The sequence below is a fragment of the Crotalus tigris genome, unplaced genomic scaffold, assembly GCF_016545835.1.
Source record: "Crotalus tigris isolate CLP2741 ecotype Arizona unplaced genomic scaffold, ASM1654583v1 scf7180000023700.154260, whole genome shotgun sequence".
Classification (NCBI taxonomy): domain Eukaryota; kingdom Metazoa; phylum Chordata; class Lepidosauria; order Squamata; family Viperidae; genus Crotalus; species Crotalus tigris.
The window spans coordinates 121,971-139,594 of NW_024100127.1; positions in this window are offsets into that span (position 1 = coordinate 121,971).

The window sequence follows — 17,624 nt, forward strand, 5'->3', positions numbered from 1 at the left end:
ACATTGGGCTAGGTTGAGACTGGAGTTCAGAAGATGTGGGTGGAGAAACCCCCAAGGTGAGTCAGACTATATGGTGACCAGAGTGGGCTACCTGTGGCTGCACCATGTGAATAGTTGCAAACAGGAGATTGGGTGTGTCGCAAACTCCATCGGAAGAAAGAAGGTCCCTCTCCAAGGTGGAAAGCCCAGCAGTGCAATTCTTGAAGGGTTGACCTCCTGGATTCAACTAAGACATCTTGGGCATGTTCCAGTCCCAGATGCCCCAGAAATAAGTCCTACTTAGGACTTTGCTCCAGGTTTCCAGGGACCGAGCAGAAAAAAAGGTGGAATTCTACGAGTCCTGGAGAGCTCTGAAGATGAGTTTCAATGGACTTTGAGTCACTCATAGCATTTTTTAAGAATGAGACTCCTGTTGTTGTTTTTTGGCTTGTTTTATCCTACTGTCATTCTTTCCTTTCTTTACTTCCTGCCATGCAACAAAGCAAGGGCTCTACTCAAAATTGTGTTCACACTGGATAATTGTGGACTATTTACAACTGCCAAAATGTAGGATGGGAGAGTCACTGAACTGGTTGTCTGCCAAGAACTTTGATTTAACTAACATTTCCAAAACGTGTCCACTACAACAGCCCCAAGACCTCTGGCTGGCTCCTGCTCTTCTAGCCCAAAATGCTTCCTTACCCCTCCCTGTTGTAACTGCAGAATAACAGAGTAACAGAGTTGGAAGGGATCTTGCAGGGCTTCTAGTCCAACCTCCTGCTCAAGCAAGAGAGTATATATGATTTCAGACAAATTACAATTTTGTAATCCGGGGAGATGAAGCTGCCACTCCTTTTCCAGAACAGCCCCACCATTGGGAAAGAGGTTCCAGCATGGGATTCTGTAGCCCACCCCCACCCCCCATTATTCAGAGATTTGGGCCCTTTTCGGAAGTGTTTGTGATCTGATGAGGTTATTAAAAGAAAACTTATTTTTCTAGGCACAAAGTGTGGGAAGTTGAAACAATGAGGGGGAAAGATGATTGGCTGGAGAGCGTGGTCTGTCCTCTGTGGGTGGGAGGTTGAAAAGGCAACCGCAGGCAGAGGCTGTGTGCTGCGGCTCCTCGCCAAAGAGGGATGAGGGTTTGGGGCAGCATGAGGCAAGGACGTCAAGGTGTGTTGCTGGTTGTGGCTGGTGTGGCTTGTTCCTGCTGCCCCCAGGTGCACGGAACCAGGGCAAGATCGATGTTTGGGCAAGGCAAGAGGGGAGCAGAGGCAGAGCAGGGAAAGGCAGCGTGTTTTCTGGGAGCTGCAAAGTGTGTGTGGTGAGGGGGATGCAGTGTTTGTTGAGGGCAGAATGTTTTGGGTGTCTGTGCATGTGTTTGGGAGTGGGAGAGGGAGGTTGGGTGTGGGTGGGTGGGTGGGTGGAAGGTTGGGTGTGGGGTTTTTCTGGGTGTGTTTTGTTTATGGGTGAAGGAGAGCGGAGGAGGAGGTGGCTTAAAGCCAGGTAAGGAAGGAAAATGAGAGGGACAAGGAGGGTGAGGAGCGGGCAAAGCGTTCGAGAAAGTCAGCAGAGGAGCTGCAAGAGAAGCAAGTTAAAGAGGCCAAAGAACCACAATTGTCCTGGAGCAGCTTCAAGGGCTCGGCTGGCAGCACGCCTGGACCGTCTCGGGTGCTCAGCAGGTGCACCGAGGGGTTCACCTGGATGGGCAACCAGAGCGGTCACTGCGGAAAAGCCAGCCAGCCAGCAGGGAAGCATTTTCCTCCTAATTTCCCCCCAAAGAAAAAGCGGAGCCCCCTCCTTTGCTTACCAACCAATCCTTCTCAGAATCCCAGCTCCTCCTTTCCCTTCGCTCTGCCTGACAGTTCCAAAACTCACCCACTTGGACAGCTCCGAGGCCCCTCGCTGCCCCCCCATGAGTCTAGCCAGAATGCCTCCTTGCCCTTCCCAGGGGAACTGGGGCATCTGAGGATTTGCAAAATGCTTTGCCAGTGGCAGCTTGCCAGGGTCCTGGTCCGGTCCTCTTCCCTCAGAGAGATGGGGATCTGGTTCCTCTCCATCCTCTGGCCATCGGGTGCACCAATGGCATAATAGTAGTGTAGAAATGATAATGGCGTCCTGTGTGGGGTGCCTTGCTGCTCCTTTTTCATATCTCTGATATATGTGTCTTAAAATAATGATGGGTGTCCATATCACTCTGTTAAATAAATAAAGAGAAGGTGTCGTTTACCCAAAGGCACAATCAAGGTGATCCTCATGAATGAGGAAATGGCATCAACTCTATGCCGGCTGAATGGAAAGGGGAAAGGAACCGAAAGGGAAAAGGAAACGGAGAGTATAATGGAAGTGGAGACCAGAAAGGAAAGGGGAAGCAGAAGGGGATTTGCGAAAAGGAAGGAAAGGGAAAAGGGAAAGGGAAACTTCCACATAAGCATAAAGTCGGGCTGGGGGGGGTCAGGGAGCCCCTGGGCATCAGTCCAACACACAACTGACAAAGGCAAAGGCAGGGAAGGGGGCTCAGTGCCCTTTGGCGGCCCTTCCACTGGCTTCGCGGCAAGCAGATGCTGGGCAGAAGGGGCACCGCCATCGGAGGACCGGGTCGGAAGAAGAGGGGGGAACGATTTATGGCGGGGATAAGAAAAGCCGGGGCGCCTGTTATGTATTGAGGTTAATTGCTTAGAAACTGTTGGAAACAGCCAAATAGCTACACCTGTTTAAGCTCCAGACTGACTGTTTACATGCTAATTGTCTTTAAGAGGCAAATACTGCTTTAATTTAGAAGAATATGCAGCAGCAGTGGCCTTCGAGTTAAACTCAGACCATCCAACCTAATTCTTACAGACTTTCAGAATTCTATGGTGTGTGTTAAGGGGGAGGCCACCCTTAGGGTGCAACATAAGAATTTTGAAGATCCCCTGGATGTGCTGGTTGTTGGGGGTGAATGTACGAGTTTTATTGGACTTGGTTGGTTCGAGGCGCTGGGAATCCAGATCATGGAGCTGCACCATTTGCAAATGTTAAGTCTTGCAGAAGTCTGCAAGGAGTTTGCAGATGTGTTTAGCCCTGAGTTAGGATCCTACAAGCCCCCCCCCAATTTCACTACGATTAGACCCAAACGTCACATCCATCAGGGTTAAGCCTAGGAGGGTACCTTTTGCCCTCAAAGGCAAGATAGATGCTGAACAAATTGCTCCAGCAGGGCATTTTAGAACCTGTGGATTCTAGTTCATGGGAAACTCCCATAGTTATACCTCTAAAGGCTAATGGGGAAATACGTATCTGTGCAGACTACAAGTCTACACTGAATAAGGCATTGCAACAGCACGCTTATCCAGTTCCTGTTGTAAGCCACATCCTGGCTTCCCTCAAGGGGGGGGGCGCATTTTTGCGAAACCTGACCTGGCACAGGCCTATCAACAGCTACCTGTTGATGAGGCAGCTGCAGAGGCTCAGACAATTGTAACTCACAGAGGGGCATTCAAGGTCAAGAGACTGCAATTTGGGGTAAATGTAGCCCCTGGCATATTCCAAAGTGTCATGGAAAGCACACTTTGAGGTATTCCTGGGGTCTGTCCCTACTTTGATGACATCCTCATTGCTGGGGAGTCATCTCAAAATTTAGCAGAAAGGTTAAGGGTTGTCTTGCTTCATTTTAGAAAAGCAGGCCTTAAGCTAAAGCAGGGTAAATGCAAGATAGGAGTCACTTCCACTGACTTCTTAGGTTTCAGGATTGATTCCCAAGGCATTCACCCTGCTGAAGCTAAACTACAGGCTATTCAACAGGCCCCAAGCCCCAAGTCTAAGAGTGAGCTGCAAGCCTTCTTGGGCCTCTTAAATTTTTACCATGCATTTCTCCCACACAAAGCTGCAGTGGCAGAGCCATTACACAGGCTCTTAGACAAGCAGGCTCCTTGGCAGTGGACTAAAGTCCATGACAAGAGCTTCAATGAGGTTAAGGCCTTGCTCACTTCTAATGCTGTTTTAGCTCATTTCAATGAGCAAGTGCCTGTTTGCATCGCGTGTGATGCGTCTCCTTATGGGGTGGGAGCAGTACTTAGCCATCTGAAGGCTGATGGGACACAGGTCCCTGTGGCCTATTACTCAAGGACTCTGTCTTCTGCAGAGCGAAATTACGCTCATATTGACAGAGAAGCCTTGGCCATAGTGGCTGGCATTAAGAAATTTCATAATTTCTTATATGGCCGCCATTTCACGGTCTATACTGACCATAAGCCTCTGCTGGGTTTGTTTACCACTAACAAACAGACCCCACATATCATTTCTCCTCGTATGCTGAGATGGTCCATTTTCCTGTCAGCATATGACTACACTCTAGTTCACAAACCTGGAAAAGAAATGGGCCATGCAGATGGCCTAAGCAGACTACCTTTAACTCAGATAGAAGCAGACCCTGTTCCTGCTATAAATATTCTTTCAATTCAGGAGTTGCCTGAATCTCCCCTCAATGCTAGGGACGTGGCTGCTGAAACTGCCACTGATCACACGCTTACACGCGTGCTGACATGGGTGTTGTCAGGATGGCTTGACCCGTGTCCAGATGTGACATTTCAAAGTTTTTGGCAAAGGAGACATGCACTGTCTACCTTTAATGGGTGCCTTCTATAGGGTAGCAGGGTAGTTATCCCAGCCTCATTGAGGTCTAGAATCTTCATCTCTCTGCATGAGGGACATCCTGGGATAGTCAGGATGAAAGCACTTGCATTCAGCCATCTTTGGTGGCCTGGACTCGATAAAGCCATTGAGGCACAGGTGCACAAGTGCCAAGTGTGCCAGCAGTTGCGGCCTGAAATGCCTCAGGTGCCAGTTCATAGGTGGGAGGAAACTCAAACCCCATGGTCTCGGGTGCATATAGATTATGCTGGGCCCTTTCAGGGGCAATTCTTCCTGTTTGTCATTGACAGCCATTCCAAGTGGCTAGAGGTTGTTCCTGTTTCCTCCACTACTGCTGCCAGGACCATCCAGGTGCTGAGAGGAATTTTCGCATCACATGGTCTTCCAGATGTTCTGGTTTTGGATAATGGCCCTCAAATTATCTCTTCTGAGTTCAAGGCTTTTCTTCAAGCCAACATGATCTGGCATGCCCCTTCGGCTCCCTTCCATCCATCCTCCAACGGACTGGCGGAGAGAATGGTGCGTACCACCAAAGATGCCCTCAAGAAACTGACTTATGGTAACTGGCATCACAGGTTAGCTGATTTTCTTCTTGCACACCGCACCACACCTTACACGTCCACAAGGAAGAGCCCAGCTGAACTCCGATGGGATCGCAGACTCATCACTAAATTGGACAAATTGCACCCAGACCAGGTGGCTTCACAGGTGTTGCATTCGTAGGCACCAAGGAGAGTACAGTTGGGTGATCCAATCTGTGCTAGGGATTATGCTCCTGGTCCTCTGTGGGTTCCTGCTGTCATTTTTAAGATCTCTGGATCTCTATCATACAAAGTGACCTTGGGAGATGGCCGTGTCCTGTGGTGCCACATCGATCAACTGCATTGATTGTTGTCCCCTGTGGATTCCACCCCTGCGTCCGCTCTTGGGGGGGAGGGGGCCCAGGAATTAAGCCGCATTTTTGCATCTTAAGAAGACAGAACTCTTGAAATAGTTCTTCCAACGGGCATCCTTTATTAAGAGAAAATGGTTGCAGGCGTTCTAGACACGACTTGGGGTCCAAGCTCTCCCATTCAAGCTTTTAAGGGGTTCCCCAGTAGCCCCAACCAATCACCCCCTTCTTCCAGCGACAGTCTCAGGCATTACATTCCCACCCCCTTTTCCTTTCTGCCGGCTGGATGGAGACTTCAGAGAGAACTACATGAAAGCTAATAGCCCCCTTTGTTATGGTTAGTCCTTTTGGTGATACACACATCCAGTCCCTTTGAAGTGTACCGAAGGAAGTGAGGGCCCTATATAGCCAATCTATAGTTGATAACTAGAGATGAAATATAATTGGATTCTGACATTCTGCTAATGAGGCGACTCCTGATGCAGGCAACTCGGCCACTGGGGACTGGGAATATTGGGGCACACCTGCAACGCAGGTCACGTCCGAGACTGGTTGCGGGCTCGAGGGACTAAGTTCCCTGGAGCCATCCAGAGCCGTTGAGGAATCCTCAGCCAATTCAGAGGGCTGGGGGATTTCAGCTGCTCTCACGGAGCATGGCAAGAGCTCTGGCTCTTCTGCCGATACGCCTCACCAAGGGCCACCTGCGAAACGTGTGCATAAAAGTCCTAGTGTCCCCAACAGATGGGCCAGTAGGCCAGGCGCCCTTAAGAACAAGTCGTGGTCTGCCTAGCCAGGCAGGTGAGCTGACAGGCCAGGCACCCTCCCTAACCTTGCGTAGGTCACAACGGGCTAAGGCCCCTCCTAAGCATCTAGGTGAATATGCGAGGTTCTTGTCAGTACAAGGGACTTTGCAGGTCTAGTTTGAGGAGATGGGACCTTTTGCGAGGTAGAAGATGGACACGCGAATTCCACATTAGAGAGTGGGTTGGTTGGCTAACTCTGTTAGTAGAAGAAGGGTGTCTGCAGGTGAGCAGACTACTATTTTCTTTTGATTTATTTTATTATGAGTGTAAAGAAATGGGAATTGTGTATGTTCTATCCAGGGGGGAGGGATGAACAAGGTGCGAATAAAGAAGGACTCCTATTGGTCCACGCTGTCCGGGGTTCAAGCCCTATAAAAGGCCTGCGTGCCTTGGGTGCTTTGCTCGGAGTTGGAGTAAGAGAAATAAAGCATTGATTATTCCAACCATGTCTCTTCATCATTTGCAAGCGAACGGAGGATCTAACAGAAAGGTCTCCCTGGGAAGGTTGTGGGTCCTTCACACCTGGAGATGTCCGAGAAGGGGCTGGACAGTCATGGGGGTGCTGGCCTTCCCAGCCACCAAGCCGGGAGAGCATCCGAGGAGGCGGCTGGGAAAAAGCCCGGCCAGTTCTGCCATCCTTTCTTGCTCTGGCGCTCAAGTTCCCATCTGGGTCACCTGGGTGGGAGTTTCTCCTCCTTTCCCTGAATCCGACATGAACTCCCAACCCGGAGAGATCCTCCTTCCACGCAGCGAAGACTCTCCTGCTCTGGGCTATGGAGCCCTGGCTGCTTGGGCTTCCCATCCCCCACCTACTTCACGGTGGCTTTCCTGACCGTCTCCATCAGGATGGTCCCCCCTGTCTCCTCCCCTTTCTCAAATCCCCAACTCCCCCTCCTGGGCCAAGGTGGGCCTCTCAATGGGCCCCCTCCAGATTGGAAATGAACCCCCCCATGACTGACCCAGATAGACCTGGAACTCAGGGACTCCCATCTGGACCTCCAAAGCCTTGGAGATGGGAAGGTCAAAGGGGCCACAGAGCCCACAAGCGCATCCCCACAACCAGAAGGAGGGCCACCAGGTCCCCCCAAACCTCTTTCTTGGTGGGCATGGAAAGAAATTTGTGTGTCCCCAACCCAGTTTGAAAAAGGTCCTCGATGTGACCTCAAAAGGTAAGCAATAAAATACCCGGGGGGGGGGAATATAAATGATACAGGTAGTCCTTGGCTTATGACCACAATTGAGCCCAACATTTATGATGCTAAGTGAGACATTTGTTAAGTGAGTTTTTACCCATTTTATGAACTTTCTTGCCATATTTGTTAAGCGAATCACTACAGTTGTTAACTTAATCACACAGTTGTTAAGTGAATCTGGCTTCCCCATTGACTTAGCTTGTCAGAAGATCACGTGACCCCGCAACCGTCATAAATATGAGTCAGTTGCCCAGCATCCACATGTAAATCACGGGACTCCAGGGATGCTGCAATGGTCATAAGTGTGAAAAATGGTCATAAATCCCTGTTTTCAGTGCCGTTGCAGCTTTGAATGGTCGCTAAAGGAAATGTTGTAAGTGGAGGACTCTCTGTCCAGGGAAGAAAAAGGGGGATCCATCGCAAGTTCTGGCAGAGCTGCAGGAACGTTTCTTGCGGCCTCTTCATCCTCCTGCAGGAAGAGGGCAAATTCTCCCCTCCCCCTTCTCCCCCCATCCCTCCGCCTTCGCCTCCCTGGGAAGGAAATCGCTTCAAAGCCCCTTTTGGATTCGGAGGGAAATTCCCTCAGGCAGAGTTTGACATTCTGGCATCCATTCAGGGCTGTGGGGAGGAGGATACGCCTGAACCGCACTCGGGGCTCGGCCGGATCCATCCAGAGAAAACCGGCCCTCCTGGAGGTTGGAGTCTCCTGCTACCCAGAAAAGGGGGTCCTAACTTTTGAAACAAACGGAGAATCTCTGCTCCTGCCTCAGGCCTTCATCCTGGCCAGGACCAGGAGCTGATCGGCTTCACACAAGCCCGGACACCCCTGGGTTAACAACCCCACCCTCTGGGTCCCAGGCAAGCTGGCCACAGACTGGGACCTTGGCCCCAGAGGCAGCCAGGGGCTTCCCCATCCCATTTGCCCCCCCTTCCCTGGCCCCTCCCTCAGGGCAGAGCCCCTCCCCTTCCCTGCAAGGCCAAAGAGACCCCTCCCCATGGGGCCCCCAAACATTGCCCAGGGCAGGAGGAAGAGGCACCTGGCTGCCCCAGGGGGGACTTTGCAGCACTGGCCCAGGCTGACCTCCCCTCCCCCTGGACCCCACCAGATGCACCTGGCCTGCAGGTGCCCAGGAGCGCCCCCTGCCCCCACCTGTGATGTCAGAACTGCTCTCCCTCCCAACCAATCGCAAGGAGGGTCCCTCCCGCAGAGGTGGGCTTTCCGACAGCACCTGAGCTGCCAGGACCAAATGTGGTGAGGGGCTTCCCCTGCCTCCCTCTCCCCCAGCACCCCTCCCTCCCTCCCTGCCTCCCTCCCTCCTCACCAGGATGGGAGGGACCTCTGTAGCCCCCCTGGCCCTGCAGGACACCTGTTTGCGCACACACACACACACACACACACCGCATAGCCAGCTGCAAAGATCAGCCCAAATTCAGTCAAGTTGGAGGCCGCTTGGCCGGCAAGGATGAAGCCAGGCGCAGTGAGGCTGCCAACCTCGGCCAGTTGGATGTGAAGGTTGTCAGAAAGGCCACAGGTGAAGCTGACCCAGGTTGCTCAGATGTGGTTGCCATTGCCGCTTTCCCAGGGCTCTGAGAGAGCGGCTGACCCAGAGTCTCCTGGCTGGCTTGGTGCCCGAGCAGGACTAGAACTCAGGATCCCCTGGTATTCAATAACCACTGCACCGAACTAACTCTGGGGATATTCTCACAACCACTTAACCCGGTCACTTCACCAATGGCTGCATTCACATTTGCAACTTTTAACCGTGGTTTGTTTTCTGAGGTTGAATCTGTTGGCCGATGAATCCATGAATTATGGGAACTCCAGAGTACGTTAATTCATTGGAGAGAAGCCAAACAAGAGTATATGTCAGAATCCAATTATATTTCATCTCTAGTTATCAATTATAGAAAACCCCATTTCTGCCTTCCCTGGATTCTGCCATACAAGGAAGGGAAGGGGGTGAACAAAGGGGCTTTATGGCCCTCACTTCCTTCAGTACAACTTCAAAGGGATTGAATGGGGATAGCACCAAAAAGGCCTAATCATAACAAAGGAGGCTATTACCTTTCATGTAGTTTTCTCTGAAGTCCCCATCCAGCCGGCAGTAAGGAAAAGGGGGTGGGAAATGTAATGCCTGAGACTGTTGCTGGAAGTAGGGGGGGATTGGGTGGGGCTACTGGGAAACCCCTGAAAACCTCGAATGGGAGAGCTTGGACCCCAAATCTAGAACGCCTGCAACCATTTTCTCTTAATAAAGGATTCCTGTTGGAAGAATTATTCCAAGAGTTCTGTCTTCTTAAGATGCAAAGTGGGGTGGGTCCTTACAGTATATACAGAAAGTCCTCGACTTAACAACAGTTCACTTAGTGACTGCTATAGTTACAACAGCATTGAAAAATGTGACCTATGACCGTTTTTCACAGTTACGACCTTTGCAGTATCTCTATGGTCACGTGATCAACATTCAGATGCCTGGCAACTGATTCGTATTTATGAAGGTTGTTGTGTCCCGGGGGGGTCACGGGATCCCCTTTTGCGACCTTCTGACAAGCAAAGTCGATGGGAAAGTCAGATTCACTGAACCACTGGGTTACTCACTTATCAGCTGCAGTAATTAACTTAATGACTGGTAATGAAGATTGCAAAATGGGGCAAAACTCATTTAACAGGTGTCTCACTTAAGAACAGAAACTTTGGGCTGAATTGTGGTCATTAGTCGAGGACTACCTGTATTGGGGACACTTCTTCTCGCAAGGACCACCTTCACACAACCTACTTGGCCAGCCTGGGGTCCTCGCAGCCTCCCTGAGACAAGCCAGAGGTCCACGTGGAGCCTCCTAAGAGCCTGTAACAAACTGTGGGGGACGACAGCCTCCCCTCCTCCTCTCCTCTGGGGTCCCCCCTGGGACAAACTCAGAAATTGGGGTGGGCCCATTTCTGACCAGGAGGGGCTTCCTCCTTCTCTCTGGGGGCAACCCGGCTTCGGGGAGACATGGCTGTGGACATCCTGGAGGAGAGGGAGAGTGTCAGAATCCAATTATACTTCATCTCCAGTTCTCAATTATAGAAAACCCCATTTCTGCCCTCTCTGGATTCTGTCATAAAGAAAGAGAAGGGGGTGAACAAAGGGGCATTATGGCCCTCACTTCTGGGGAACCCCTTAAAACCTCGAATGGGAGAACTTGAACCCCAAGTCCTGTCTAGAACGCCTGCAACCATTTTCTCTTAATAAAGGATTCCTGTTGGAAGAATTATTCCAAGAGTTCTGTCTTCTTAAGATGCAAAGTGGGGTGGGTCCTTACAGAGAGTCTAATGGCACCTCAACCTGGCACTGAAAAGCAACAGCTTGAACCCGGAGCCCCCCAGGATCTGAGGGAAGTTCAGAGGGCCTGGGATATTGGCCGCCCTCTGTTCCTGAGTGTCAAGATGGATCTGCCTGTCCCTTCAGTTCTCCCTCTCACTCAGCCCCCACCCCTGTTCTCCCTTCCAGGCCAAGAAGTACGTATTAATGTCCCCCCCCCAAGTTAAGACACATAGTCCCCCCCCAAAATTGATCCAAATAAGCCAGGAACAAAGGAGTCCCAACAGCACCTTCAACCGCTTGGAGGGTTTTTGGTACAGAAAGTCTCAGCCTCAGAGACGGGAAGGTCAAAGGGGTCCCTCCTCTCCCCAAGTACATCCACAAAACCAGAGGAAGGTCCACTAGATCTCCAGAAACCATGTCGCTAGAAATCAGGCCACACCATCCACCACACTGTGGGCATCACCACCATCTTTGTAGAGTTACCCTGTGATAAAATGGGTGGCCGATAAATTTAATGATTAGAAAGATAGATGGATGGAGGGATAAAAGGACGGAGGGACGGAGGGATAGATCTCAGCTGCAGACCTTACAGTCCATTCTTCATTTAATAAACTAAGAAAGGTCAAAATATAAAGAATGTCAGCATATTATATGAACCTGGAAAGACAACACAGAAATGAGAAGGAAGAAAAAAAATAAAAACTTCCATCCACTCTATAATTTCCTCCCTATTCTTTATAGTCCACAAGTTGTCACTTTCCTGGGAAATGAAATTTCACTTCAGGCACAAGCAAAGTTAAAATCAGCTGTAATTAGGATTAATAGATGGGATTCTGATATAAAACAAAATCCCAAACAGGGCCTCCTCTTAACCTTGGGCAGAGTTCAAGGGTTGCCTGGTGGCCTCCTTGCCATTAGAAGACAGGCAGCACCAGAGTTCAATGGCATTAACTTAAAGTGCACCCAACTCCATCGCTCTGGGTGACCTTCCCAGCAAGAGACCATGTTGAAGGACAGCAGAAGTCAATTCCCTGGGTGTTTAACTTTCTTCTCCAACATCACTTTCTGGACATGTCCTGACAGAAAGAACCACAACCACAACAGAACAGGGCCCCCAGGGTGTATCTGTGATTTTTCACTAACGTGCTTTTCTTCAGCTCTCCTCTGCACATGGACTCAAGAAAAGCTTTAGGATCCCAAGAGGAGAAGTTGCTTCTCACTGTAATTATGACTATCTCGGCCTTTGAGACCTTTGATATTATTTCTCCAGTTTCTGACTTTGATGCAGACATCAGTTTCGAGGCACATGCAAAAGATCTTGTGTCAGGAAAGGATAAATTCCTTGGGTCAAGCTCTCTGGGAACAAGATTTGGGACAGGTAGGGGCTCTGCTGTTGATTGTACCGCTCTCTCCTTTCCAGATGAAACTGAGTGCTTCTCTGGTTGATACCAGATATCAGAATGTGTAAGGATCCACCCCACTTTGCATCTTAAGAAGACAGAACTCTTGGAATAATTCTTCCAACAGGAATCCTTTATTAAGAGAAAATGGTTGCAGGCATGCTAGACAGGACTTGGGGTTCAAGCTCTTCCATTCAAGGTTTTAAGGGGTTCCCCAGTAGTCCCACCCAATCAACCCCCCTTCCAGTGATAGTTTCAAGTATCACAATTCCACCCCCTTTCTTCTTTCTTCCGTCTGAATGGAGACTTCAGGTAACTACATGAAAGGCAAATACCCTGCTTTGTTATGATAAGGTCTCTAGTGCTAACGCTTTGATGTTACAATAAACACACATTCAGCATTCAGCTCTTTGAAGTGTACTGAAGGAAGTGAGGGCCATAAAGCCCCTTTGTTCTCCCCCTTCTCTCCCTCTGATGGCAGAATCCAGAGAAGGCAGAATTGGGAGTTTCTATATTTGATAATTAAAGATGAAATATGATTGGATTCTGACATCCAGCCCCTCTTAAAAATAAGAGAGATCCACCTGAAAGAAAACACAAGTATAAAATTTAGTTAGGCTTGTTAGGATACTCTGTGTGAAACTTCTTCAATAGCTTCGGGGCTCTGACATGACGTTTATGGACCCACTCATTTTGTGAGGGAGGGAGGTGTTTCCAGGCAACTAGGTACTGAGTTGCTCCATGATATCTCCTAGAGTCAAGGACTTCCTTTATTTCGAAGTGTTGTTCACCCTCCACCATGATTGGAGGTGGTGGGGGGGGATTTTTGGCCGTAGAGGTGACTGATGCTCTCTTTTCAGCAAGCTGCAATGAAAAATTGGGTGTATTTGCCTGAGATTTTTGGGTAATTCTAATTCTACTGTTACTGGATTTATGATTCTTTTAATTGGAAAAGGTCCTATATATTTTGGTCCAAGTTTTTTACAGGGCTGTAGGGACTTTAGGTATTTTGTAGATAAGTACACCATTTCTCCTATAATGAATGGTGTAGGCTCAACCCTTTTTTTATCGGCTTGTGTTTTATATGCCTGCCTAGCTTCATCTAGTGCTTTTCTGACTATTGGCCAGGTGTTTTGTAATTTCTCCATCCATTCTTTCAGCGAGGGGATCGTTGGTTCGTTTGGGGTTAATTCTGGCATGGGGTTGAAACTTTGACCGGTGGCTATTTGAAAAGGAGTGTAACCTGTGCTGGAGTGGACTGCATTATTGTAGGCAACTTCTGCAAAAGGGAGTAAGTCCGCCCACTCGGTCTGCTGGAAACTAAGAAAACATCTTAAATATTGCTTAAGTACGGAGTTCATTTTTTCAGCCCCCCCATTTCCTTGAGGGTGGTGGCTAGATGTCAGTCCCTGAGTGGTTCCTAAGAGGGATAAAAATTCCTTCCAAAATGCAGACGTAAATTGCACCCCCCTGTCAGAGATGATGCGTTGGGGTGCCCCATGCAATCTGTAAATGTGTTGGATGAAAAGTTTTGCTAAGGCTTTTGCAGTGGGAATCTTTTGGCAAGGGATAAAGTGCACCTGTTTGGAAAACAAGTCCGTGACCGTCCAGACCACAGTATTCCCATTGCTTTCTGGCAATTCCACTATAAAATCCATGGCTATTTCTCTCCAGGGGGCTGAGGGACTTGCCACTGTTTGCAATAGTCCTGGCACTTTCCCTTGCAACCTCTTTGCCGTGGCACATTTTGGACAACTGGCTATATAACTTTCAATGTCCTTTTTCATGGATGGCCACCAAAATTGCCGTTTAATTAAATGTAAAGTTTTTACAAATCCAAAATGCCCTGCTGATTTTGTGTCATGGCAAAGGTGCATGAAAGTTACTCTTTGAGTTGTTGGTATATATAACTTTTCCCCTACCCAAGGCAACCCGTCTCTCATTGTGCACACATTTTTGTTTTTCTGGAACCATTCATCTGTTTCCAAGCTTTTTCTGAATTCAATCCCAGTTTGGCTGTCCAGTTGTGGTTTTATTTTGGCTTGGGTTCTTGTGGTTACTGGTGCTGCCAGTTGTGACTCTGCCATTATTGGTCTAGAGTCTGTGGTTCGTGCGCTGTTATATTGGGGCATGCGAGATAGAGCATCTGCCAGGAAGTTCTTTCTTCCTGGTAAATGTTTGAGCTTAAATTGGAATTGGTGAAAATGCTGGGACCAGCGGGCTTGTTTGGGATTGAGTTTCCTGGAAGTTTTCAGGGCTTCTAAATTTTTGTGATCAGTCCACACCTGGAAGGGGATTTTGTTGCCTTCCAGGAACTGTCGCCACGTGAGTAATGCCCAACGTATCCCATAAGCCTCCTTCTCCCATACGGGCCAGCGCTGTTCTGTTTCCGTGAGTTTCTTGGATGTATATGCACAGGGTTGCAATACTGCATCATCATTTTCTTGTAATAGCACAGCCCCCACTGCCACATCACTTGCATCTGCCTGTATTATGAAGGGTTTGTCCATGTCTGGGTGCCTTAGTACTGGTTCGGCAGAAAAAAGTCTCTTTAGTCTCTCAAACGCTGCTTGGCACTCCATTGTCCATGTTAGTGGCTGGCTAGGTTTTACTGAGGATGCTCCCTTCGTTTTTAGTAAGTTAGTGAGGGGCAAGGCTATCTGGGCAAATGAGGGGATGAATTGGCGGTAAAAGTTTGCAAAGCCCAGGAAACTTTGTAGTTGCTTTCTTGTGCGGGGTGGTGCCCAATTTAGTACTGCTTTGACCTTCTCTGGGTCCATTTCAATGCCCTGTGGGGATATGCGATAGCCTAGGTAGTCTATCCTTTCCTGGTGGAATTCGCATTTTGAGAGTTTGGCATATAGGTGAGCGGCTCGCAGCTTCTTTAAAACCGCTCTGACAAGTTTGACGTGTTCTTCTTTTGTTTCAGTAAAGATAAGAATGTCGTCCAAGTAAACAAGGACCCCCTTAAACAGGTGCTCCCTTAGAACGTCATTGATTAATTGCATAAAGACTGCAGGGCCCCCTTGTAATCCAAATGGCAAGACTTTGAATTGATAGCACCCCATGGGGCAGTTAAATGCAGTCTTCCATTCGTCCCCTTCCTTGATTCTCACGCGATAGTAAGCTTCCCTTAAGTCTAGTTTAGAAAAATTTTCCCTTTCGATAGGTGTGACAGCATGTCTTTCATGAGGGGCAGCGGGTATAGGTTGCTTTCACTGATTGTGTTCAGGGCCCTATAATCCACGCATAAACATAAAGAGCCATCCTTCTTCTCTCTAAAAAGGACCGGGGCAGCCACTTTAGGCTTGGCTGGCTCAATGAAACCTCTCTCTAGGTTTTTTTTATAAATCTTTCCATTTCCTCCTTCTCCTTTGGGCTCATGGAGTATAATCTGGGCTTCGGGAGTTTTGCCCCAGGCTTGAATTCAATGGTACAGTCTGTGGGTCGGTGGGGGGGAAGCTCATTCGCCCTCTCCTCACTGAAGACTTCAGCAAGGTCCCTATATTCCTCTGGTATTTCTGTTAATCTTTTTTCCTCTCCTATGGATGCTTTTTCTATTCTTGATTCTGGTAGCCTCCCTTGGGGTTTTAAGTCCATAGGGTCCCCCTTCGGGAATTTGATTTCTGTCGTCCTCCAATTTACCCAGGGGTTCCATTTTTTCAACCATTCCATCCCTAGAATCATTGGGCATTCCATACCTGGGGTCACCACAAACGTTAAGTCCTCTTCATGGTTGCCCAGGGAGAGGTGTATTGGCAGAGTGGCTAGGGTAGCTGGCACCCCCCCTGCTATGGATCCATCTAGCTGGCCAAATGAGATTGGTTGTTCCAGTCTCCTGGATGGGATGCCCAGATTCCCCACTAGTGTTGGGCTAATGAGGCAGCGGGTGCAGCCAGAGTCTATTAAGGCTTTCACCTTCACAGCTTCGGGCATGGGGGGGATTAATATAGTCACTGTTTTGAAGATGGGTGTGATGCATCCACTTACCAGGGGTTCGCCCTCCGAGCTGTCATCTGAGGCATCCACCGGCCCTGTGGTGTAGGCTGGAGTCCTTTCCCCTTGGTGAGCAGAGGTGGGGGTTTCTGCAATTTCCATCATTCTCATGGCCGTTTCTTTTGGCTTAGCTGAATACTTTCCGGGTTTGTTGATTGGGGATCTGTCTGGGTTGTGCTGGGGGGCCTTTGAGCGGCATTCTACAGCTCGATGCCCTTCTCTTCCGCACTTGAAACATCCCATTTGCTTCTTGGCTGTATCCGATGATTTCACCGGTTGGTGTGTCAGCTCAGGCGGGGGGCGGCTCCATTGTTTTCCTCGGCGATGCCTCTTCAATATGTCGATCTCTGCTTCCTCTGCCAAGACGTACCATTCCTCAAGTCGATGTGGGTCTCCTCGGGGCAGGCAAGCATCATATAGATCATAGTTTAGTCCGTCTTTGAAATGGCCAAGGAGGATGTCTTCTGGCCAATTCAGTTTGCTGGCAATGGCCCGGAATTCTTGTGTATACTCAGCCACTGGGCGTTTGCCCTGCCTCATCGTTGTTATTCTTTCACGGGCTTTGCGATCAGCCAGGGGGTCTTCAAATCGTCTTCTCAAAGAGGACATGAAACGGTTGAAGTTACTGAGTTCTGGGGCATTGGAGTCATGCAAGTTCACTACCCAATCCGCAGCTGGTCCATCCAGGGCAGATTGCACGATCCGGATGCGGGCTTTGTCGCTGGGAATATCCTGCCCATATTCCTCCATGTAGCTGAGGACTTGGGTTAGGAAAAACCCCAAGCGTGTTGGCTCCCCTTTGAATTTCACTTCCAACGGTGGACGTCTTGGAATGGATCGGTGCCTCTGTTGTGGGTGGTAGTGCCTTCCGTCCAGATTGCCATCTGTGGTCCGGTAGGGGGTGGGAGCTCCTGGATCAGTAGATGTCCCTGGGGTTGCAGGTTCCACGTCCCCCTCGGTGTCTCTCCCTTTGCGGCTCCAGGAACTGGGGCGGCCGTAGGGTTCAGTATTCTCCTCTCCTAGGGAGCTGAGAGTTCTCTTCATCAGGTCAATAGCTTTCTCTAGGATCCAGTCTGAGTACGGTGCCCAGCTTCCTCCCTCTTCACTTGCGTGCAGGGATTTCTCCATCTCCTGCTTCCATTCTGGTTGCTTGGTCCCCCGTCTCAGGGTCACCTTTCTTGATTCCTTTCCCCACTCACTTTTCTTTCCAACGCCCATCGACCAGCGAGGCTTGTGGTCCTGTGTCTCCACCACTTCTTCTCCTGAGGAATCTGGCCTCTCGGATCCCAACATCTGGCAAGGTTCCAACTGGGTCAGCGGCTCTCTTTCCAGGGAGTTTTCCCCCTCTCTTGCTCCATTGTCTGACATGGTAAATTTTTGCAAAATCCCCCGGCAAGGGTCTTCCTTCCAGGTGGATTAATTTT